The sequence below is a fragment of the Callithrix jacchus genome, chromosome 3, assembly GCF_049354715.1.
Source record: "Callithrix jacchus isolate 240 chromosome 3, calJac240_pri, whole genome shotgun sequence".
Taxonomy (NCBI): domain Eukaryota; kingdom Metazoa; phylum Chordata; class Mammalia; order Primates; family Cebidae; genus Callithrix; species Callithrix jacchus.
Window position 1 is genome coordinate 2,130,224 of NC_133504.1, and position 26,424 is coordinate 2,156,647.

The following is a 26,424-nucleotide window of genomic DNA, read 5'->3' on the forward strand; positions in this document are numbered from 1 at the left end:
GCTACGGCGGCCGCAGAGGGCCGAAAGGCACCGCGCGCAGCTGCTCCCTGAGGATTCGCGCCTCCTGGAGGGGAGGAAAGTCCGCCCGAGGCACCGGCGCCTGCGGTGACTGGGCTGCTGGGCGCGCTCTGCAGCCGCCTCACGCTAGGGCTGCGGGCTGGCGACGGTTCTCATTCCCTGAAATAGAATTAAGCGCCACGTCGGGGGCAGCCGACGTCGCGAGTGCTGTGGGAATTTGGGCGGAGGTGAAGAGTTACAGACCCGGCGTCAGGAGAAGCCTAATCGTGGAGGCGGCGTCTGAGGAGGGTCTTGAACGCACTGCAAGTTTCTGCCCGACTGAGATGGAGGAAACAGTGAGGCAGAGGCGTGGAGGGGCCGTGCGGCGCTGCTGTGAGGAGCCGCGAGCAGGCCAGGCCTGTAAAGCAGAGCGATGGGAACCAGGATAGAGAAGGCCAGTCGGTGGCCGGTGGTAGCTGAAGAATTTGAACGACATCAGTAAATAGCTGAGAGGACCAGTCGCCGGGGAATGGGACGAAGCGAGTGGTAGTCCACGGTGATCCCTCTGCCGCGGTGGGTGCTATTCATGGCGTGTGTGACACCAACCCCCTACCCCCCTTACTAAAGCAAAGTAAAACCATTTATTTTGACAGGTAATACTGTATTTTCCCAGCTTTACGGTGGCAAAGATTAGGCCTAACATCCTCAATCATCAGAGAAACGCAAATCCAAACCAAAGCAGGATATCTCTCGCACCGGGTGAGAATAGCTACTATTAAAAAGTCAAAAAACAGCAGATGCTGGGAGGCTGTGGGGAAAAAAGGCAACATTTACACATACTTTGTGTGAATGTGAATTAGTTCAGCTACTGTCGAAAGCACTTTGGAAATTTCTCAAAGAATTTAAAATAGGACTACCGTTCAAGCCAACAATTCCATTACTGGTATATAACCAGAAGAAAAATCATTCTACCAAAAAGACACCTGCAGGTAAATGTGCATCACATTACAATTTCCGATGGCAAAGACATGGAATCACCCTAGGTGCCCGTAAACAGTGGACTGGATATGTAAAATGTGGTACATATACACTGTATTATTAGGCCCTTCTTGCATTGCTATAAAGAAATACCTGAGGCTAGGTAATTTATAGAGAAGAGATTTAATTGGCTCACAGCTCTGCAGGCTGTATGGGACCTGTGGAGATGGCATCTGCTTGACTTCTGGGGAGGCCTCAGGGAGCTTTTACTCATGATGGGAGGCTAAGAAGGAGCAGGCATATCACATGGCCAGAGCAGGAGCAAAGAGACTGGGGGAGGAGGTAGGTGACACACATCCTTATACAACCAAATCTTGAAAGAATTCACTCTCACAACGATGATATCAGGCCATGAGCGATCCATCCCCATGACCCAGATACCTCCTACCAGGCCCCACCTGCAACACTGAGGATTACATTTCACCATGAGGTTTAGAGAGGCCACATTCCATACCATTTCATACACCATGCTACACTATACAGCCATAAAAATAACAAAATCATCTCCTTGGAAGCAACATGGTTGCAGCTGGAGGCCATTAACTTGAAGTGAATTAATGGAGGAACATAAAACTAAATACCACCTGATCTCACTTATAAGTGGGAGCACAACACTAGGTACTCATGAGTATAAAAATGGAAAGAATACACACCAGGGTCTACTAGAGGGGAGAAGGATGAAGACAAAGTTGGACAAACTCACTATTGGGTATTATGCTCATATGTTAGTATGTTCTCATACCGCTGTATAGAACTACCTGAGACTGGGTAATTTGTAAAGAAAAGAGATTTAATTGACTCACAGGCTGTACAGGAAGCACGGCTGGGAGGCCTCGGGAAACTTACAATCATGGCAGAAGGTGAAGGGAGAAGCAAGGCATGTATACCATGGTGGTAGAAGAGCAAGCGAGCCAGCGGGGGATGTGCCACATGTTTAAACCATCAGATCTCATGAGAACTCAGTCATCATCATGAGAACTCACTCATCATCATGAGAACAGCAAGGAGGAAATATGCCCTCATGAGCTAATCACCTCTCACCAGGTCCTTCTCCCTACATTGGGAATTACAATTTAACATGAGATTTGGGTGAGGACATAGACTCAAACCATATCAACTCAGTATCTGGGTGATGGGATCATTCATACCCCAAAACTCAGCATCATGAGATATACCCATATAACAAACCGGCACGTGCCTCTGAATGTAAAATAAAAGTTGAAATTATTTTCAAAATAAAAATAAATAATAAATAAATATGATTAGATGAAATTAAAATTTTGAATGAAAAAAATAAATTTGTTCAGCTTGACAGCACAAGGCATGTAAACAGAAACAGTGAGGTCTATAGGGTTCAGATCAATTGCACTATCTGTACCAAGTTGATGTCCTGTTGTTTGGATGTAAAGAAAAGAGGCGAAACATAGATCTAACATGAAAAAGTAGGCAAGTTTTTATGATAGCAAAAAGAAGAATGGAAGAAATAGGACTGAGGTTATAGTGTTTGATAGATATTAATAGACAATGGAGTCAGAAGCCTCTGGTTGCATAAAATATTGATTAATTTTGTTTTATTCTAGTAAAACAACAAAATCCTATGCCCTGCCCACAGAAAAAAACCTTTTAGCCCTGTTATTATCTTTATTCCCAGCACCATTCCATTCATTAAATAGTGTATAGGGTGATTAATAACTGAATTATTCACAGAATTAAGGAAGAAATTTCTGTATTTTAGGATGATGTTAATAATATAGTCATTGCACTAAGATAAAATTTGACTAGAAGTGTGATCACCATGAATGCCATGTTGATATCTTGTTAGATTTGGCAACCCAATGTTAACAAGTTTATTAATAAAATAAAATTTCATTCATGATTAATTTACAATTAGTAAACATGCTGCTACCTCTTCCTTCCCTTTCTTTTTCATTCATTCATTCATTCCTACAGAGCAGTGGCTTTCAGTCTGAGATCCCCAGAATCCTAAGGAATCCTTGAATGTCATCATGGGGAGCCAGGTGTGGGGATTCCCAAAAGTTGTATTTAATACTTGAAAAATCTCGAAAAGTTATATATGTACACTAGAAAAAGCTACATAGATTTTAAGTTTTATATATAGTTGAATAATTTTTATTTCTATCTGGAACTAAGTCATTAAAGTTAGTAATGTTGATATTTCATACTGACCTAATTGGTAGCCTTATATATCATTTATTAATTATCAATAAAATAAGAACCCCACAAAATTACAAAATATATATATTTTTTGTGGGGCAGAAGTGAACCTGGTCCTGGAACATTCGCTTTGCAAGTTAAGATACAGTGGATGCTGCCTTAACTGACCTCCACTTAACTGATTTGCAACCAGCACTTTCTGGTACCCCTGTACAACTTACTGACAGAGGTCCACTGCAAAGTGAAAGCCCTTGAGCTACTTTCAATGCCTATACATTTCTTCTTCCATCACGCAAGTTGTATCTTTTCTAAGAGGAAGCTGTGTTCATTCCTAAATATGTTTACACCATTTGTTTTTGTTCTTGTAGTTATGCAATTTAATTAAATTACGTAAACTGAGAAAATGAGTATAACAAGAGTAGTATTGTTGTTTTTCTGAGAAGTAAACTAAATCTGTTAGAAAAATGAGACACGAATAGTTGCTGACAGCTTAACGGTTGGCAAGAAAGCTAGAAACAAATGGGAAAAATTATATAATCTAGGATTTCAGACTCCAATTCTCTTCGCAGAAAGTGAACAAGAAATCAATGACAACGTATCATTGACATAGTTTCCACAAGAAACTCCACTCAGTGAATCCATGCAAGGCTTTGAACTTATCATCCAAATACTGCAGATTTATTTACGCATGTCTTTTAAATTAAAATTAAGTTTTAAGGACATGCATTAATAATTCTTACGATTCCTCCAACTTAAATTTGTGTTTAATCTATTTATTAATGGTCCCAATCTTATTGAATAAGGCGGTTTCTAATATTTTGCTAACCAAAAGTTTACTTTGATGAAGATGGAATTATAAATACAAGAATTTATTCAAGTTTCAGGAATTAGTAATGGAATTTAGTAGTTAGTACACTTTAGTATGCCTAAAAATCACTTGAAAAGCTTACTACCAATGCAAATTCTTGTGTCTTAAGCCTGAGATTTTGATTCAGTAGGTCTAACAAGGGACATAGGAATCTGTATTTTTAGGAATGTTAAAGGAAAATTCCTAAAATAGGGTAAATTATGGCTTAAAAATATAAAATGAACACTTGTCTAAGATTTCTGTTTAACTCATTTATTTAATGAGGGAGCCAGTGTGATGTTATAATGAGTTTTATGGAAAATTCAAAAAGCCACACCTATCTAGGCACTAAGAAACACTGAAATGAACTTGCTTGATAGATGCAAAACTGACTTCCTGATGGAAGGTGGAGGAAGGAAAATTAATTATACTTGCACCAAAATCAATCATTTGCATGTCTATAGACAAGAATATTTGCATCACTAACAGTAATCCGCAACTAACAGAATTGCAAATAACAAAGAAAATGATAGAAACAGATAACCCAGATTATTCTAGACAAGGGTGAGTTTTCCATTGAAGACACTCAGTGGTAACTTCTTTGGTCCATCTTAAAATATTTCATTTTCTCCTGAAACAAGCTGCTCAAGCAATTCAAATACAATGAATGTGATCAGTGGGTCACACCTGGAGAAATCCTTTTCTGACCTATAATCAAGACTGTTGAATTACTCCCTTCACTAGAGAGAATAAAATATTACCACATAAATTTGTGTTATGATAATGGCCCACTATGAGTGCTTTGGTGTTCTTAATTTTCTTAAGATTAATATTTCTGAAGTAACTCCTAAGTGCCAAGCAATATGTTTTCCAATTTAATCTTTGACTGATTTTCACTTTCACTTCAATTGAGCTACTCACTTTCATGGTTATAAACTTAATTTTCAATAACTTAAAAATTGATTTCTAATGTTATAAACTCTAATGTCACTCTGTGACCTGCTCTATCAGATTCTCTCTTCCTTACTGCCAACTCAACGTCTCTTCTATCTCTTTGAGTGCCCCAGTATCTTGACTCTTCCATTTTCTATTTTCTTTTTTGTTTTTTAAATGGACACAATATAATTTCACATGATGATAGGGTACAATGTGGTATTTGGTACATGACAAATTGTTAAATAATCAAGTCATGGTAATTAGCATATCCATTACTGTAAACATTTATGATTTTTTGTTGTGAGAAGATTCAAAATTCTTCCAGCTATTTAAAACACACTCCCTTATTATTGTTATCTATGGTCACCCCTAATGTGCAATACAATGCCAGAACTTATTCCTCTTATTTAATTGTAATATTGTACCCATTGGCCAACTCTTCCCATCAACCTCTCCTCCCTGTCCTTCTCAGTCTGGTAACTACTCTTCTACTCTCCATTTCTATTAGATCAGATTTTTTGTTTTGTTTTGTTTCTAATAGTTCCTATATGAATGAGATCATGTGATATTTCTCTTTCTGTTATTAGCTTATTTTACTTACCACAATGTCCTCTATGCTCATTTTGTCACAAGTGACACAATTTCATCCTTTTTATGGCTGAATAGTATTCTATTGTGCATATGAATATAGTTTGGATATTTGTCCTCACCCAAATCTCATGTTATATTGTAATCCCCAGTGTTAGAGATGGGGCCTGGTGGGAGGTGTTTGGGTCATAGAGGCAATCCCTCATAGCTTGGTGCTGTCCTCATGGTAGTGAATGAGTTCTGAAGCTTCCTGAGGCCTCCTCAGAAGCTCCCTGTACAGCCCACAGAACCAGAAGTCAATTAAGTGTCTTTTCTTATAGATTACCCAGTCTCAGGTATTTCTTTATAGCAACGCAAGAATGGCCAAATACAGCATATATGCTAAATTTTCTTTATCCATTCATTCATTGATGGACACTTAGGTTGATTCTAGGCTATTGTGAATAGTGCTGTAACAAACATGAGAGTACAGAAATCTCTTTGACATACTGATTTAATTTTCTTTGAATATATATCCAGTAGTGGGATTGCTGGATTATATGTTAAGTTCATTTTTAATGTTTTTAGAAATTATCATACTGTTTTCCATAATGATTGCTCTAATTTATATTTCCACCAACAGTGTATGAACATTCCCCTTTCTTCACATCCTTGCCAGCTTTTGTTACTTTTTGACTTTTGGATAAAATGCATTTTAAGCAGGGTAAGATGATATCTCCCCGTAGTTTTGACTTGCGTTTCTCTGTTATTAGTGATGTTGAGCATTTTTTCATATATCGGTTGATAATTTTTATGTCTTTTTTGGAGAAATGTCTATTTAGGTCTCTTGCCTATTTTCTGATACAATTATTTGTATTTTTGCTGTTGAGTTGTTTGAGTTTTCTATACATTTGGGATATTAACCTCTTGTGAAGTGAATAGTTTACAGATATTTTTTCTCATTTTGTAGGTTGTCTCTTCACTCTGGTGATTATTTCCTTTGCAGTGCATAACTTTTTATTTGGTGTAATTCCATTTGTTTATTTTTGCTTTTGTTGTGCATGTCTTTTGATGTCTTTTCTAACAAGTCCTTGCCCAGACAAATGACATACAGCATTTTGCCTATATTTTCTTCCACTAGTTTCATAGTTTGGGGTCTTACATTTAAATATTTAATTTTATTTTGAGTTGATTTTTGTACATGATGAGAGATAAGGGTCTACTTTCATTCTTTTATGTGGCTATCCACTTTTTCCAGCACTATTTGTTGAAAAGACTGTGTTTTCCCCATTGTATGCTTGCTCCTTTGTCAAAAACAAGTTGCCTGTAAATGTGTGGATTTATGCTCTCTATTTTTGTTCCACTGATTTATGTGCCTGTGTTTATGGCAATACCATGCTGTTTTAATTAGGATGGCTTTATAATATATTTTGAAATTAGATAGTTCTATACCTCTAACATTGTTCTTTTGCTTAAGATTTATTTGACTATTTGGCGTTTTTTGTGGTTTCACATGAAATTTAAGATCTTTTTCAATATTTGTGAAGAATGAAATTGGAAATTTGATAGTGATTATATCGGATCTATAGATTGATTTGAGTAGTATGGTCATTTCAACAATTTTAATTCTACTAGTCCATGAGTATAGGATATCTATTTATTTTAATTTTTTTCAATTGCTTTTATCAATGTTTAATAGTTTTTATATTTTCTTGGCTTAACTTATTCCTACGTATTTTATTTTTTTAAATAGCTATTTTGAATGGGATTACTTTCTTTTTTCCTTTTTCAGATAGTTTTCTATTGGTGTATAGGAATGCTACTGATTTTTTTATGTTGATTTTGTATCCTGAAACTTTATTATATTTATTATTTCTGATTTTTGGTATGGTATTTAGAGTTTTTTAAAATATATATGATTATGTCATCTGCAAACAGGGACAGTTTGACTTTTTTCCCCAATTTGGATGCCTCTTATTTCTTTCTCTTGCCTATTGCTCTGACTAGGACTTCCAGTACTATGTTGAATAGAAATGATTAAAGTGAACATCTTGTCTTATCCTAGATCCTGGAAGCCAAGCTTTCAACTTTTCAACATTCAGTATAATGTTGCCGTTGGGTTATCACATATGGCCTTTATTATGTTGTGTTCTTTTTATAACTAATTTGTCAAAAGATTTTATCATAAAAGGATGTCAGATTTCGTCAAATGCTTTTTCTGCATCTATTGAAATAATTATTTTTTTATACTTCATTGTTTAATGTGATGTATTAAATTTATTGATTTACATATTATACATTACATATAACATGTAATATATATATATTTTTAAGTTATGTTATATATATATATACATATATAGATATGTGTATATATACATATATATATAATTTACCTCCCCAGCTAAATACCATTTGATTATGGTGGTGAATAATCTTCTTAATGTGCTTTTGAATTACCAGTTTTAGCACTGCTGGTTTTGAATTTTTGCATCTATATTCATCAATGATATTGGCCTGTAGGGTTTTTTTTTCCTGTACTTGTCTCATTTTGAAATCAGGTAATGCTGTCTTCATAGAATGAGATTGGAAGAGTTCCCTCCTTTTCATTTGTTGAAATAGTTGTAAATAATTTGTATAAGTTCTTTAAATGTTTTGTAGAATTTGTCAGTGAAAACCATCAGGTCCTGTACTTTTGTTTCTTCTATTTTTTTAGAGACAGGGTCTCTTGTCACTGAGCCTGACATACAGTGATGTAGTCATAGCTGACTGAAGCCTCAAATTCGTCATCTTAAGTTATCCTCCTGCCTCAGCCATCTCAGTAGCCAGGACTACAAGTAAAAACCACTACACATGACTAATTTTTATTTTTATATTTAGATATGGGGTCTTGCTGTTTGCCCAGGCTAATCTTGAACTCCTGGCCTATATTGATTCTCCTGCCTTGGGTTCCTAAAATGTGAGATTACAGTAATGAGCCACAGTGAAGTCCTTTGGATTTTTCTTTATTGAGAGACTGAATTGCTGCTTCAGTCTCATCATTTGCTGTTGGTGTATTCACATTTTCTATTTCTTCTTTCTTCAATTTTGATAGGTTGTATGTGTACAGAGTGTATGTATTTCTTCAAAGTTTTTCAATTTATTGGTGTATAATTGTTTATAGTACTTATGATTATTTGTATTTCTGTAGTGTCCCATCACAGTGTCTCCTTTTTCACCTCTGATTGTGTTTATGTGAATTTTCTCTTTTTTTCTTTGTTTGGCAAAACATTTGTCAATTTTATCTTTTCAAAAAAGATCCCTTCATTTAATTAATCTTTTGTATTTTTTGTCTTCATTCTATTTATTTGTGCTCAGAGCTTTATAGTCTTCTGCTAATTTGGGGCTTAGTTTGTTCTTGATCTTATAGGTCCTTGAAAGACTTTGTTAGGCTATTTGTGATCTTTCTTTTTTTTTGATGTAGAAATATATTGCTATAAACTTCCCTCTAAGGACTGTTTTGCTGTATTTCATAAGTTTTCATATGTTCTGACTTCATTTTTGTCTTAAGACATTTTCAAAATTAACATATTTTTCATTGACCCATTGGTTGTTTAGGAATCTGTTGTTTAATTTGTATGCATTTGCACAATTTCTGAAGTTCCTCTTGTTGTTTATTTCTAGCTTTATTCCATATGGTCAGAAAAAAACGTGATATAATTTTTATTTTTTTGATTAGCTAAGACTTGTCTTGTGGTCTAACTTACCTATCATGAACAATGTTCCATGTGCAACTGAAAAGACCATGAATTATGCAATTGTTGGATGCCATGTTATGTAAATAACTGTTAAGTTCTTTTGGTCTAGAGTGCAGTTTAAATACGATGTTTCTTTATTGAGATTCAGTCTGAATGATCTGTTCATTGCTGAAAGTGGGATTCTGTCTCAAAGGTCTGTTTATTGCTGAAAGTGGGATGTTCATTGCTGAGGCCAGTTCAACATTGTATTCCTTTCTATCTCTCCTTTTAGATCTGTTAATGTTTGCTTTATATGTTTAGGTTCTCCAATATTGAGTGTATATATATTTACAATTATTTTATTCTCTTGTTGTACTGACCCCTTTATTATTACATAATAGCCTTGTTTATAGTTTTTTTTTACTTGAAGTCTATTTTATCTGATATAACTATATCTACTCCTGTATTCTTTTGGTTTCCATTGTCATAAAATCTATTTTTCCATCTGATCACTTTCAATTTGTAAGTGTATTTACAGGTGATGTGAATTTTTTGTGGAAAGAATATAATTAGGTCTTGCTTTAATTCATTTACACATTCTGTGTCTTCTGACTGGATAATTTAATCTATTTACACTCAAGGTAATTATTGATAGATAAGGACTTGTACTGCCATGTAGTTCTTTTCTTATTTTAGAATTTGTGTACTTTTTTGTTCCTTTATTGTCTACCTTTGTTGTTAAGTCATTTTCTCTCTCTGTGTGTTTTTGTTTCTCATTCTTTTATTTTTAGTGTATCTATTAAAATTTTTTGCCTTTTGGCTACTACAAGGCATACAAAGAACACTTCATGGTTTTAATAGGTAATTTTAAATGGATAACAACTTAATTTTGATAATAAGAAATGGGGATAAGGAATCTTCTGCTTTTTAACTCAATCACTCCCCCACATTCTGCATTTTTATCTCTTAATTTACATCTTTTATGTCATGTATCCCTTAACAAATTACTGTAGTTGTTATTTATATATTTTTTTGTATTTTAACCTTCCTACTAAAAATACATAAGTGGTTTACATTCAATTATTACCATATTAGAGCATTCTGAATCTGTCTAAATATTTATTTTTGCCTGTGGATTTATACCTTCCAATTTTTTATGTTAATATTAGTGCTCTTTTCCTTCAGTTTGAAAACTGTTCTTCAAACTGTAAGGAAGGTATGGTTACAATGGTTACAATGAATTTCTTCATCTTTTGTTTGTCTGAGAATGTCTTAATCTCTCTGTGATTTCTAAATGAGAGCTGTGCTGGATACTATATTCATGGTTGACAGTTTTTTCTTCAGCACTTGATTCTATTATCTTACTCTCTCCTGCCTCTATTGTTTCTGCTGAGAAGTCTGCTGCTAGGCATATTGGAATTCTCTTACGTGTTATATGCTTCCTTTTTCTTAGTGCTTTCAGGACCTATACTTTGTCTTTGACCTTTGAAAATTTAGTTATACTATATCTTGGGGTTTACTTATTCAGATTAAATCAGATTAGAGCACTTAGCCATCCTAAACATTTTAATCTTTCTCCAAGTTTAAAAAGTTTTCTGTTACTTCTTTGAATAAGCTTCTAACTCTTTTCTATTCTTAGTTCCACTTTAAAGCCACTGATACGTAGATTTGTTCTTTCAATGGTATCCCATGGATCTCATAAGTTTTCTTTGTTTCTTCTCATTTCTTTTCTTTTTTCTACTCTTGCAGTATATTTTCAAAGAACCTGTCTTTGATCTCACTGTTTCTTCTGCTTGATCAGTTCTGCTGTTGATGCTCTCTATTACATTTTTCAATTTGTTTATTAAACTTTCTAACTCCATGATTTCCATTTGATTTTTTCCCATTATTTTAAATTTTTTGTTGAATTTTTCTGATAAATATCTGAATTGTTTCTCTATACTTTCTTAAAGTTCACAGATTAAAAAAAAGTCATTTTAAATTCTTTCTCTGCCACATCATTCATTTGCATGTCTTTAAGTTCAGTTGCTGACACCTTGTTTTCTCCATTTGGTGAGGCAATTTTTCCTAGGCTATTCTTATTTTTTGTAGGCATACATCTCTATCTATACATTGATCGATTAAATATTTATTTCAGTCTTTTTGGTTTATGTTTGTTTTTGACTGTTTCTCGGTGGGTTTGTTTAGAAATTCTGTGTGGATTTCCATTATATTCCATTTTAGCATTAGGAGGTGCCCAAGGCCAAGGTTAGACATAAGTCTTACAATGGCTTCACCACTGATACAGTGTAACTGGATGGGCCCATGGGTGATCCATAGAGAGCTGTATGGCTGTGGGGAAGAATAAGTCAGGCCATCAAGTCTGGACAGTCTGTGTGTCATGTTTCCCCCAGTGCAGTGCCCATAAACAGCCTTTCTAGTATAATGTTTCCTCTTAGGAATGGCTAGCCACTGCTAAGTTTCACAGAATGGTTATTGCTAACCCAAACCCCTCTCTATGTCTGTAGCATGCCTCAGGTGATTCAGCTCTGTTGACACTCATGGTGCTGCTTTTGGGGTGATGCAGGAGTGAGTCTACTGTGAAGGAACCCAGTATGGAGGAAACAAATAAATATTCATCTTCTGTTTACTTTATTCAGTGTAAAAACTGTGAGTTCCGGAGGACTTTCTGCATATGGTACCATAATGGCCTGGGGGAGAAGTATGTCAGTCACAGAGTACTAGTTCCCTTACTGTCAAACCATGGTTTTACTCCTCTTTGCAGTCCGAAAGGGCTTCATAGACTCATGCATGTATTCAGGGTTCATTAGCTCTTATAAAAGTAATTTCATATCTGAATAGTTGTTCATATAGAGGTGTCCATAGGGGTATGATACCTGGAGAGATCTACTCCATTATCTTCCTCTGCCCCAGTCCTTCCCCTTTCCAACAAGAGTTTGCCTCCTCCTAGTTTTCTTTTTTTTTCTTAATCAAAGTAGGCTTAGCCTTTTAATCCTTTACCCTCCTCCACTTCCAATGCCATTGCTTCTTTGTATGCCTATCATATCTTCCATGCTATACGACCTTTAGCTGGTTATTTACAGTATATAAGTTTTAATATCCTATAAATTGGGGATAATAGCATCCATTTGATAGGGAAGTTAAAAATATTAAGTGACATTGTTTATGTTAAATGGAGATAACTTTTTGAGATATGTTGAGATGTTTCTGTACTTCTTTATTCTGGTCTTCTTGTTGAACCAGAAGAATCCATTGCCATGAAAAGCTATAAAACTGTGATAGAAATTAAAAGTGAGTGGGAACTTATTTAAAAATCAGCAATCTCCTTTTCAACGTCAAAATAAGAACCAGAAACTTTTAATAAGGCAATAGTCTAAAGAAATAACTTATAGAAGAGAACATGGGTTTTGAAATCCTAAAGGGTTATTTTACATATTCAAGAGTTGAAATTGGCTGCCTTTAATCCTAGTATAATTTCAATGTAAGTTTTAGAGTGTGGAAACAGTCAAAGAAAAAATTGCACTGGAAAAAGTTAAATAAGTAAGGAAGATACTATTCATGGCTATTGCAGTAAGGGATAGAGGCCAGAACCCAGTCTGAACTCAGCTTCACTGAAACAAAGGGCAGTGGAGTTTTTGAAAGCGGGGGGTTGGGGGAGATCATAGGCCCTGTCTTTGCTAACTGTCTTTTCTCAAAGAAAAAGTAAACTTTTATTTTTGTGATAGAAAGTAATTTACAACTTGGAGCAAGATTAGGCTCTTACTCTTTCATGGGGACTGAGAGAAAAGGGTGATATCTTTCTTAAGGATTTCATTTGAAAGGGATGGCTCCCAGGTCTTTGAAAAAGATATTCCTTGTTTTAAATCAGGCAAGTGGCTCCTAAAAGGATTTATATCTCAGAGAGGCAGAGAAAGAATGGTGTTACAATGATAACTTTTCTAAAATATTCTAAGAAAAAGGAGGCCAGGAGGCTATAATTGGAAATAATCCTATAGAACATTTTATCTAGCTGAGGGGACAGTTTTAGTCACAGGTATGATGTAAGGGGACTTTCTACTGGATAAGAGAAAGAGAAGAACCATTAATTATGGAGGAAGAAGAAAATTATAAGATGTGACTATGAGAGGGTTCTGCCTATGTTTCTTATCAAGTAGCCGGCCCGATCAGCTTGCTGGGACTCAATCTGCTAGATTGATAAGTAAAGGTTAGACATATGAAGATCAGAGAATATCCAGTTTGGTGCTTTACTTCTCTAGTGTACATAGGATGGCCCAGGAATTATAGGGCAGCAAGGGCAGAGGGAGGTGCCTGTGAGATAAATTCCCTTACTCTCAGCTTGTGAATACTGACTGAAAAGTCTATCACAGTGTAGTGGGAGGAGGACTCATAACTAACTTGACAGGACGAGGAAACCAGTAGAGACCTGTGTGGGACATGGAGGCCTCAGAATGTGAGGTCTTGGTGAGGTGGTAGAGTAAAATAGTAATGGGCGCCCAGAAACTTCATCAGTGGGTGCCAATACATGCCCAAACAAAGACAGGATTGATTAGCTATATGTCAGCAGATATCAGTGAAGGATACCCAAAGAAAAGACTCCACTGACCATACATAGCAGAGACCAGCTTGCTCCAGGTCAGTGCACCGCCACCTCGACCCCATGAGGGCACCTGACTGAGCCTTCCCATGTGTGCAGATGCCTTCCGGGATGGATATTGCAGCAGAAAAATCCTTTAAGGATACAGCCTGCCTTAGGGAGTTTGAAATTTGAATTAAGTAATGAAGAGAGTTAATTAATGTAAAAAAGGACCCGTTGCATTTAATTACTAGATTTGAGTTCTCCAAACTGTGATGCAAAATAATCAAATGAGATCAATTACAGAAATAAAGAAAGGCACTTTTAAATTCCTTGCACATATGTGTAGCTATATGAAGCTTCAACAAAGTTTACCTGTCAGATTTGTAGAATGACTTGTAAGTAAGCACTAATAAATATTACTCCTTGTTGTTGTATTTCTATTTAGTTAGCTTTCTTCTCAGTTCCTTGTGGCAACTATTCGATATATTGACTTCTTATGTAACTTCTGTCACTTTCACATTAAGGTCACATATTTCCCCATTTTCTGCTTTTTCTCTACATTCATTCACATGCTCCCCTTCATTTGCACTTTCCTTCTATTTAAAGTTTTTTACCTCTGCTCTGGATTCCATTCTCTTAAGCCTGCTTAGAACCTTTGTTCCACCAATGATCTTACTTCTCTTCCAAATTCTCAGAACATACAAATAGTCAAATCCTCTTCCATTAAAGAAAATCCTCCACATCTATGATGATGTTTACATCAATATCATTTAGGTGCTACACTCTCTTTTTTTTGGTAACCAAAAAGCTTTGGAAAATTACCTATATTTATCTCCACTGATTCAGATACCCCCGACACTACTGAAATCAATCCGTCTCCTGACACCCATGACTTCCTAATTGCCAGACTCTTATCTTGCATAATCTATACACTGAATAAAAATGCCTTGCAAAATAATCAAATTGCAATTGCTCATTTGTTTCTTTTAAATGTTATTCAGCTGGAGAACATTTTCTTCTGCCTCTGAATGACAATCTGTCCAACTTCATAACACGTTTGCTCACTCTTGAGAGTCTTACCTTCATGTTTTACTGAAAGTATAGTCTCAGAATTTTCAGTCTTATTGTCCAACTTTCTATCTTCCACTTAATATAGAATATTCTCTTCTTATTTTGATAATTCTAGGGATGGTAGTTGTCTGTGGGAATGGTGTCTACTCACCTCTCCACTGCCCCCACACCCTCATCATGTTAACTGCTTTGGGAGGCGGGTACTTGGTATTAAAGAATAATCTTTCCAGAAAGATAAAATATTTACTCTATTGTAAATATAAGATAAAATGTGAAAACATTTTTATAACTTGTTCACTAATGAGGGGGTAGTAAGACATTACAACCAGTTTGAAGGGGAATTCATATAAGAAAATCGGCAAGTTAAAGTAAATTTACAAATAGATGCAAAACTGGTTGATATCCTGAGTCAATAATCAACTGATTCTACCTGAAAAAATTTATTTGTGTTCCTTTGGCTAAGAATCATTTGCACTGCTATAAAGTTTTTTTGTTTTTGTTTTTTTTTTTTTTTTTTGCAATGTACAGAAATGAAATAGCTCAAAAATTGTTAAGGGCTCCTACGTGCCAGATAGACCAGAATAATGCACTAGACAAGATATATATTTATATATAATTTTATTTGGTCCATTTCAGAGTCTCTCAGAATTTTTCCTGACAGTGAAAAAGTAAAGAGGAACATTTTTTCCTTCCTTCCTTCCTTCCTTCCTTCCTTCCTTCCTTCCTTCCTTCCTTCCTTCCTTCCTTCCCTCTCTCCCTCCCTCAATGACTTCATGCTCTCTTGGTGTGACTGATGAGTAAAGCTTTTTTTTCATGGCAGTTTGGCGATACACATTCCTGAGCACTTCTCTCCTGTGGTTTGTTTGAATTAAGCAACTGAATCTTTATTTTAGTTTATTGCTTATGGCAGTTTTTGCGGTCTTAAGCCTTGTTTCTTGATCATGTTATGTGTCCCTTATGGGTCAATTGTAGACCAGTCTGACTGAGCAGCCTCGATCTAGAACACTGGCAGTCATCATGCTGATGGGAGAGGGAATCTTAAAGCTTCGGCTTGGAAGTGACACATGCAACTTCAACCTACATTTCATTGGCTAAACAGGTCACATGTCTAAATCTGACCCTTCCTTCAATAGGACATAAACGTATGATCTTCTAGTATATAGGGCCACTGCAGTAGGGGTACCAGATAACTGGTGAATGGTAATATAATCTACCATGTTGACCACAATGAAAACATTAGCAATTCCCAGGGTTCTATCTAGTCTTCTTAGATTCTTTTTTTTTTTTTTAATTGCATTTTATGTTTAAGGATACATGTGAAGAACATGTAAGATTGTTGCATAGGTACACAGATGGCAGTGTGGTTTGCTGCCTTCTTCCCCATCACCTATATCTGGCATTTCTCCCCATGTTATCCCTCCCCAACTCCCCACCCCCCACTGTCCCTCCCCTATATCCCCCTAAAGACCCCAGTGCGTCATGCTCTCCTCCCTGTGTCCATGTGTTCTCATTATTCAACATCCGCCTATAAGTGAGAACATGCAGTGGTTGATTTTCTGTTCTGTGTCAGTTTGCCGAGAATGATGGTTTCTAGGTTCATCCATGTCCCTAAAAAGGACATGAACTCATTGTTTTTTATGGCTGCAAAGTATTCCATGGTGTATATGTGCCACATTTTCCCTGTCCAGTCTATCATCAATGGGCATTTGGGTTGGTTCTAATCTTTGCTATTGTAAACAGTGCTACAGTAAACATTCGAGTGCATTTGTCCTTATAATAGAACGATTTATAATCCTTTGGATAGATACCCAGTAATGGGATTGCTGGGTCAAATGGAATTTCTATTTCTAGGTCCTTGAGGAATCACCACACTGTCTTCCATAATTGTTGAAGTAATTTACACTCCCACCAACTGTGTAAAAGTGTTCCTATTTCTCCACATCCTCTCCAGCATCTGTTGTCTCCAGATTTTTTAATGATCGCCATTCTAACTGGCGTGAGACGGTATCTCAATGTAGTTTTGATTTGCATTTCTCTAATGAACAGTGATGATGAGCATTTTTTTATGTATTTGTTGGTCTCATATATGTCTTCTTTTGTAAAGTGCCTGTTCATATCCTTCTCCCACTTTTGAATGGGCTTATTTGTTCTTTTCTTGTAAATCTGTTTTAGTTCTTTGTAGATTCTGGATATTAGCCCTTTGTCAGATGGGTAGATTGCAAAAATTTTTTCCCATTCTGTTAGTTGCCAATTCACTCTAATGACTGTTTCTTTTGCTGTGCAGAAGCTGTGGAGTTGGATGAGGTTTCATTTGTCTATTTTGGCTTTTGTTGCCAATGCTTTCGGTGTTTTGGTCATGAAGTCTTTGCCTATACCTATGTCCTGAATGGTTTTGCCTAGATTTTCTTCTAGGGTTTTTAAGGTGTTAGGTCTTATGTTTAAGTCTTTAATCTATCTGGAGTTAATTTTAGTGTAAGGTGTAAGGAAGGGGTTCAGTTTCCTCTTTCGGCACATGGCTAGCCAGTTTTCCCAACACCATTTATTAAACAGGGAATCCTTTCCCCATTGCTTGTTTTTGTCAGGTTTGTCAAAGATGAGATGGTTGAAGATGTGTGGTGTTGCCTCCGAGGCCTCTGTTCTGTTCCATTGGTCTATATCTCTGTTTTGGTACCAGTACCATGCTGTTTTGATTACTGTAGCCTTGTAGTGTAGTTTGAAGTCAGGTAGTGTGATGCCGCCAGCTTTGTTCTCTTTGCTTAGAATTGACTTGGCTATGTGGGCTCTCTTTTGGTTCCATATGAAGTTTAAGGTGGTTTTTTCCAGTTCTGTGAAGAAGGTCATTGGTAGCTTCATGGGGATAGCCTTGAGTGTCTTAAATTACTTTGGACAGTAAGGCCATTTTCATGATATTGATTCTTCCTACCCATGAGCATGGAATGTTTCTCCATCTGTTTGTGTCCTCTCTTATTTCCTTGAGCAGTGGTTCATAGTTCTCCTTGAAGAGGTCCTTTATGTTCCTTGTTAGTTGTATTCCTAGGTATTTTATTCTCTTTGTAGCAATTGTGAATGGCAGTTCATTCTTGACTTGGCTCTCTTTAAGTCTGTTATTGGTGTATAGGAATGCTTGTGATTTTTGCACATTTATTTTGTATCCCCACTTTGCTGAAGTTGCTTATCAGGTTCAGGAGATTTTGGGCTGAGAGAATGGGGTCTTCTAAATATACAATCATGTTGTCTGCAAATAGAGACAATTTGACTTCCTCCTTTCCTGTTTGAATACCCTTTATTTCTTTTTCTTGCCTGATTGCTCTGGCTAGAACTTCCAGTACTACATTGAATAGGAGCGGTGAGATGACAGTGTGATGGATGCAGCAAACCACCATGATATGTATATATCTATGTAACAAGCCTGCACTTTCTGCCCTTGTACCTTGGAATTTAAAGTATAATAATAATAAAAAAGAAAAGACATCAAAATGGAAAGAAAGATGTAGTATCTCTGTTAACAGATGACATATTATGCATTGAAATTGCTAAACACTCCACAGAAAATGATTAGAAATAGGCTGGGTGTGGTGGCTCACGCCTATAATCCCAGCACTTTGGGGGGCCAAGGCAGGTGGATGATGAGGTCAAGAGATTGAGAACATCCTGGTCAACAAGGTGAAACCCCATCTCTACTAAAAATACAAAAATTAGCTGGTCATGGTGGCACGTGCCTGTAGTCCCAGCTACTTGGGAGGCTGAGGCAGGAGAATTGCTTGAACCCAAGAGGCAGAGGTTGCGGTGAACTGAGATCGCACCATTGTACTCCAGCCTGGGTAACTCCATCTCAAAAAAAAAAAAAAAAAAAAAAGAAAGAATGAAATAATACACTCAGTCTTTTATATCTTCTGGTGATTTGTTTCAGGACCCCCTCAGATAACAAACACTGTGATGATCAACTCCCTTACATGAAATTGTGCATAGTTGGCCCTCTGTTTCCATATATCCACATCTGTAGATTCAAACCACCACAGATGGAAAATATGTACAATTGGTAGATTTGGTTCATGGTTGGTTGATTTCATGGTTGCAGAATCCGTGGATATGATGGGCTGACTATATAATAAATTTACTAAAACTGTAGGATGCACAATGGACATACAAAAATCATTGCTATTTCTAAAAACTAACAGTGAATTGTCTGAAAGGGAAATTTAAAAAACAATATCAAATAAACTACTTTGGAATTAGCCAAAGAAGTGAAAGACTTGTATACTACAAATTACAAAATACTGATGAAGGAAATTTAGACCTAAGTAAATGGAAAGACAACCCATGGATTGAAAGAATTAATACTGTATTATTAAAATGTCTATATTACTTAAGGCAATCTACAGATTTAATGTAATCCATATCAAAATCCCAATGGTGTCTCTCACAGAAATAGAAAAAATAATCCTAAAATTCATATAGAATCACAAAAAATCCTGAATAGTCAAAGCAATTTTGAGCAAGAACAAAGTTACAGGTATCACATTTCTGACTGCAAATTATATTGCAAAGCTGTAGAAACAGAAACACTGTGGTACTGGCATATAAACAGACACATCAACCAGTGGAACAAAATAAAGAACCTAGGCATAACCCACACATTTACAGCAATGATCACCCAGGATGGGGACAAGAAGACATAATGGGGAGAGGATATGCTCTAGAACAAGTGGTGTTCAGAAAGCTGGATATCCACACGCAAAAGAATAAAATCGGATTCCTGGCTCACACAATACATAAAAATTAACTCAAAATGGATCAAACATTTAAATGTAATACCTGAAACCATAAAACTCCTAGAGGAAAACAGGAAAAAGCATTCTTGACATTGGTCTTGGTAATAATTTGTTTAGATATGTTGCCAAAAGCACAGGCAACAAAGGCACAATAGATAAATAAATTACATCAAACTAAAAAGCTTCTCCGCAGCAAAGAAAACAACTATCGAAATAAGGCAACCTATGAAATGGGGAAAATATTTGTAAACCATATCTCTTATAAGGAGTTAATATTAAAAAAATAAGAAGAACACATACTTATTAATACCAAAAATACAAATAACTGATTTTTTTAAGACAAAGAGCCTAAATGGATACATCTCAAAAGAAGGAATTCAAATGGCTAACAGGTTTATGAAAATGTGCTCAACTTCTCTAAGCTTAAGAGAAATTCAAATCAAAACCACAATGAGATATTATGTCACACTTTTAAAAATGACTATTATCAAAAAGAGAAAAGATAAGTGTTGGAGAGAATGTGAAAAAAGGAAACCCTTGTACACTATTGATGGGAATGCAAATTAGTAAAACATTATGGAAAACAGTATTGAGGTTCCTCCAAAGAAAATGGAAAATAGTACTGGCCTGGTGTGGTGGCTCACACCTGTAATCTCATCATTTTGGGAAGCCAAGGCAAGAGGCCAAGAGTTGCTGACCAGCCTGGGCAATGATAGCAAGATCCGATCTCTGAAAAAAAATTTAACATTAGCCAGACGTGGTGTTGTACACCTGTAGTCCTAGCTACTCGTGAGGCTGAGTTAAGAGTATTGCTTGAGCCCAGGAGTTCAAGGCTACAGTGAACTATGATCCTGCCACTGCACTTTTCCCTGGATGACAGAGTGAGACTCTGTTTCAAAAATAAAAATCTACCACATAATCCAACAATTTCACTTCTGGGTATATGTCCAATGAAATTGACATAAGAATCTTTGCTCTCAAATCTGTACTCCCCTGTTGATTGCAGCATTACATGCAATGGCCAAGATATGAAAATAACCTAAATATCCTCTGGCAGAGGAGTAGATGAGTGGGTAAAGAAAATATGGTGTGTGTGTGTATATATATATATATGGTATATATATATATATGGTATATATATATATATAATGAAATATTATTCATCCATAAAAACAGAAGAAAATCTTGCTATTTGTGACAACATGCATGGAGCTGGAGGATATTGTGCCAAGCAAAAAAGCAACACACAGAGACAAATACTTCATGGTCTCACTTACATGTGGAATCTACAACAGTCAAATTAATAAAAACAGAGAGCAGGACAGTGATTGCCAGGAGCTTGGGGAAGCAGAATAGGGTGACATTGATTAACTGGTACAAAGACAATAATTTCTGGAGATATAATGTACAACATGGAACAACACTGTGTCATATTCCTGTGTTTTGCTAAAGGACTATATCATAAATTAATTACTGTCAATACACACACAATGATAAATATGTAGAGATAACAAATATGCTAATTTGCTTAATTGTGGTGATCATTTCAAAAAGTATACAAATATCAAAACATCAAGTTACCTTAAATTTATACAATGTTTATATGTCATGATATCATTATAAAGCCATTAAGAAGATTTTGTTAAATAATGTCTATAACCTGAGAACTTTCTCATAACAGGGAGGGCTGGTGTAGGAAAATGAAATTTTGTAACAAGGATAGGGTGAGGGAAATGGGAGATAATTGATAAAGTATTTAAGAAATGAACTGGGTGGAAGCTACATGAAAGAGTATGTATTTTAGAGCATCAGTTCTCCAACTTTTTGGTGTCAGGACCACTTTACATTTTTAAAAGTTATTGAGGACCCCAAAAAGCTTTAATTTATTTGGATTATATCTGTCTCTCTTTGTCATACTAAAAATGAAAACTGAGAAATTGTGTTAACATAAATCATATTTTTATTTAAAGTTATAATTTTTAACAATAAAGATTATAATTTTATGTGTGTCTTTAATGTCTGGTTTAATATAAGAAAACTTGGTTTTCCTTTCTTCTTCTCCGTCTGATTTCTTGTGGTATCCCATGTCAGGTAGCCTCTGGGAAACTCCAGTTATACTTGTGAGAGAATGAAAGTGGAAAAAGTAAACAAAACCTGTGTATTTTTATGAAAATAGTTTTGACCTTGCAGAGCTCCTGGAAGGGACCCAGGGACTTCCCAGAGTTCTCTGGCTCATATGTTCACAGAGTAGAGGGTAACTCCGCAAGAGAAAGCAGTGATTGGCTTTGGGAGGTCTTGTTAAGTGGTGGTAGAAAAGAGGTTGGGAGTGTAGAAAGTATGGTCACTGTTGTCATTTATTTTCTCTTTCCTTTGGGTTCTTGCTGCTGGGATTTCCTTTTTAGAATATTGTATCATAAATTAGAAATAGCATTAATGAACATTCTTGATATTGCCTAATGAAAGTTTTTGTTTTGTCTTTCTGAGCCTTGGTACATTTCAAGAAGTTCTCGATCTCATTTATTTTTCCCACCCAAATTTGGAATTTAGAAAGAGTCCATATAGCTATATTTAGATGATTTACCTCCCTGAAGACATTTTGGCATCATTTATAAATCTCTGTAAGCAATGCTGTGATGTTCCTTTATTTTGTTAGAGACTGGGTCTTGCCAAGCTGTCTATGCTAGAGTGAAGTGGCTCTATCACAGCTCACAATAACATCAAACTCCTGGACTTAAGCAATCCTCTGCCTCAGCCTCCAGAATAGCTAGGCCTACAGGTGTGTGTCAGCAAGCCTAGCTTTTTATTATTATTGTTGTTATGATTTTTATAGAGATGGGGGTTTCATTATGCTGCCCTGGCCGGTCTTCCAACTCCTGGCCTCAAGTGATTCTCCTGCCTTCCACCTTCTGAAGAGTTAGATTACAGGTCTGAGCCACTGTGCCGGTTCTGATGCCATTTAAATACAAACATGACACTGATACTATATTCCTTGTAGAAACTGTTACATAAACATAATGTTTTTTGAGATAGGGTCTTGCTGTGTCATCCAGGCTGGAATGCAGTGGTATGCTCACATTCACTGCAGCCTCGACCTCCTGGGCTTAAGTGATCCTTTCAACTTAGCCTTCTAAGTAGCTGGGACCTGAGGTCTGAGCCACTGTGCCCAGCAGATTTTTCAAATGTTTGGTAAAGATGTGTGTGTCACTGTGTTGCCCCGGCTGGTCCTGACCTCTTGGGCTCAAGTTGTTCTCTGGCCCAGGTCTCCCAAAGTGCTAGGATTGCAGGCGTGAGCCACTATACCGCACCCTAAAAGAAAAAAAAAAAAATCATTCGCTTTCTTTCTTTGTCCACAAGGTGTTGCTGTTCCCCTTCTGATAACATGAGACAGCTAACCCAAGATCACGACATACTCTAAAAAATACGCAACAATCTTAAGTGTTCTTCACATGTACCCAAAACCTAAAACATAATAAAAAACAAAAGAGAATGGAGGTGGAGGGTGAGAATAAAAAATCACAGTAGTTCATTTTCCATAACTACTACGTTTTCAAGGTGTTATCAGCTTTATGTCATAGAAAGAATATGTAAAATTTTTCATGTAGAAACATAATTTTTTTAGCAATGTTTGCTAAAAAACATTTGGCATTGTCAGAATGAAGATATTCATTTTCCCTATAATTTTATTTATAATAATTATAATTTTAGTGATGTAAATTGCTTATAAAAACTCATTGCATTATATACCCAATGACTGAAATTATCTACTTTGAACCACAGGGAAATCATCAATCAGCAAACTGGGTCTAACACAGTTCCTTCCATTTTGAGAAAGCTATTTACACTCCAATTTGCAAGTTGTGCTTTTAAAAAATTAAAACATTTATAAAATATGTTAACTATGATTGTTTAAAAAAGTAATGATTTTTTTAATGGTAAGGAAATAAATTGAAGCTCTGTGCTGGAAAGTGCAGAAAACAAATCAGCATTCTTCATAAATAGATTTTGCTGCTGGTTTAGAAATTACCTTATGTGCTTTTTAGATGATGGAAAAATGAAATCAGCGCAGTTAGCACTGTGCATGCATCCTATTTGCTGTGTCACTTTCAGAAAGATTATGGAGTATTGGTAGGTCAGGATTCTCAAAATGAAGCATTCTAAGGAGAGTCTAAATGAAAAAGAATTTAAAAAGCAAGCCTAATTGTTTAATATATACATGGATGAGTTAAGGGGAAATCCTGGACTGGGAGCTGTGTTCTAAGTTTTACTAAGTCATTGGCAGCTACAGCAGGCCAAGCAGACATAGCTGCCGAGGCTGCATGGGAGTTGAGTTGACTGGCAATTGGCATAGAAAGAGAGGACCCTCGCTAGAGTATTGGCCAAATATGCAGAGTTTCGTGTTCAGTGAATCAGGGTGTGAATGTGTATCCCAAGGGTAAAACTGACGCTAGGATCTAGGCCTCGTGAGTGAATCTGGGTCCACAGTGATGGGTAGGATGAAGTAGTCTCAGAAATCCAAGCCGGCCAGAACCCATGTTCTGCAGATACTGGCTGATTGGCTACGGTTAAGATACTTCGTTACATTGAGCAAACATTCCTTGATTGTTTAGGTTAGCATCCCACAGGAGCAGAGACAAATTCTGAAGAATTTGTCCATGAAGCTGTAGTCCCAGAGCTTATGCTTCAACAGAGGAGGGAGGAAAGGGCATCTCAGGATGGGAGGTGACAACATCTAAACTGAATTCTGAAAATAAAAGGAACCCTATGTCTTTTTCTGCTCAGGCTGCTGTTACACCTGTAGACTGTGTAGTTTAAACAGCATATAATTGTTTCTCAGAGTTCTGGGAAGTCAAAGATTACAATCTGTGCCAGTAGAGCCAGCGTCTGGTGAAGGCGCTCTTACTGGTTTGCAGGTGGCTGTGTTCTTGTATCTTCACATGGCTGAGAGAAGAGGGCTGTAGTCTCTTTCTCTTCTTATTAGGATGCTAATCCCATCGTGGGAGCTCCATCCTCAGCTAAACCAAATTACTCCTCAAAAGTCCTCCTTCTAATGCCATTCTGTTGTTAGAGTTTCAACAAGTGAATTTGTTGATGCAAACATGCAGTCCATGGCATCTTATGTAATCAAAATCAGTTGCCCCTTTAGTAAAATTCTAGCTACTATAACAAGACTTAAAATTATGACTTGGTTCTTGCCAAAACTGTCTATCTGGATTTGTTAGAAACCAAGCATACTTGAACATGACCTCTAAAGTTTTTCTCATTCCTACCCTATTAGGTATATTTACAGAATTCTTAAATAATTCCATATACAAGGCTTCTATTGGCATTAACTAAAGCTTCTATTAGCTTTGACTATTGCAAGCAGCTCTATAGCACTGTAGGTAAAAGCATGTGCTTTGAAATTATACAATAAAATTTATTAAATGCTAATGCTAAGCGCTTTATATTTATTATTTAATTGTATCATTGTAATCACTTTCATTATTACCTCCATTAAACCCTATTTGTTGGCTACTCATGTTATTCTGATTGTGTAAAACTAAATTTGAGAGGCTTTCCCTTCTTTCTGTATAGCGGCTTTATTATAGGTAATTAGAGCACCATATTTCAGGCAACAAGTTCTTTGAAATCTTTCATTTCCATAGTGAGATAAGGATCAGTTCTGTAGCATTGTCAGTTGGAAAACATCATTTGGACGCTATCTTGTGTAAGAAGTAGAAGACACAGCTGGGGGCCTGCAGAGGACAGAAAGCTCACAGCTTCCTTCTTTATCTCCCTTTCACTTTCTCTTCAAGGAGATGGATCTCTGTGGTTGGTCAAGCTTAAGGATCCATTACAGGCCATAGCTAATGGTAAAATGTTCCTACCGCTAGGTGAAGATTTATGGGCAAGTTGGAGAGTTAGGGTAGCTCTTGGCTGCACCTTTTAGAAGAAAGTCTGTTCATTGCTCTCTTACTTGTGGAACTCCTCTGTTCCCCCAAATGCTTGGTAAGACATGCGTGAAGACCAGTCCTGTGTCAGGAGACTTCATAACCACTCTCTTCTACCAGTCACACAACCATTAACAAAAAAGAAAAATAAAACAAAGCTCAGACACGCTCCCCCTGGCATGGAGGCCGCTTTCTGCCTGGCTGCTTTCCTCTACCCTAGACGCTTCTGGACGTTTGGCTCTTTCTTAGATCAAACCAAGACATGGGTTTGGGATTGGAGAGAAGTAGTTGAAAGGGGTCTCTGGCCTGTTTTGGTATTTAGACCAAGTAAGTAACAGAGTTTTCTGGCTTTAAGCTCAGCTTAGTAGAGCTTTCTCTGTGTTTGGGGAAAATCTCTAGATAATAATAAAGTGGTATTTTACTCCGCTTTATTTTCTGTACATATATCTCTTTTTTAGGTATGTTGTGGGGAGATTCGTTCCCTGGCCAAATATCATCTTAATTACCTTCATTATTACCAACTTTATTTTCTTTGCAGAATTAAAATTTAAATGGACATTCAAGGAACAAGTCTGGTGAGAGAATTATGTTATATGAATGTTTCAGCATCTGCCTTAGGGACATTGATTATTTTCCCCCTTGTTTTTCCATCAAGCTCCAGGCTTGCAAAGGAGTCATTATGTATTCTCAGACAGACTTACTGATTGGCTAGTGGTAAGTTAAACCACGGCCTTTAGGACTGCTGGGACCCATCTCCTGTCACCAGCCAGAAACCCCTGTTTGGAGGTATGCACTGGGA

General features: G+C 36.5%; 1 protein-coding gene across 4 annotated transcripts in view; it reads left to right on the plus strand.

Annotated features, from left to right (window-relative positions):
* The first annotated feature begins 12 nt into the window (after positions 1–12).
* Positions 13–26,424, plus strand: part of LOC118152121 (uncharacterized) — a 275,375-nt gene continuing 248,963 nt past the window's right edge. For all 4 annotated transcript variants that reach the window (XM_078367789.1, XM_078367790.1, XM_078367792.1 and 1 more), the window contains exon 1: positions 13–570. The gene's annotated coding sequence lies outside the window, so the exon portion shown is untranslated. The remainder of the gene's footprint in view (positions 571–26,424) is intronic.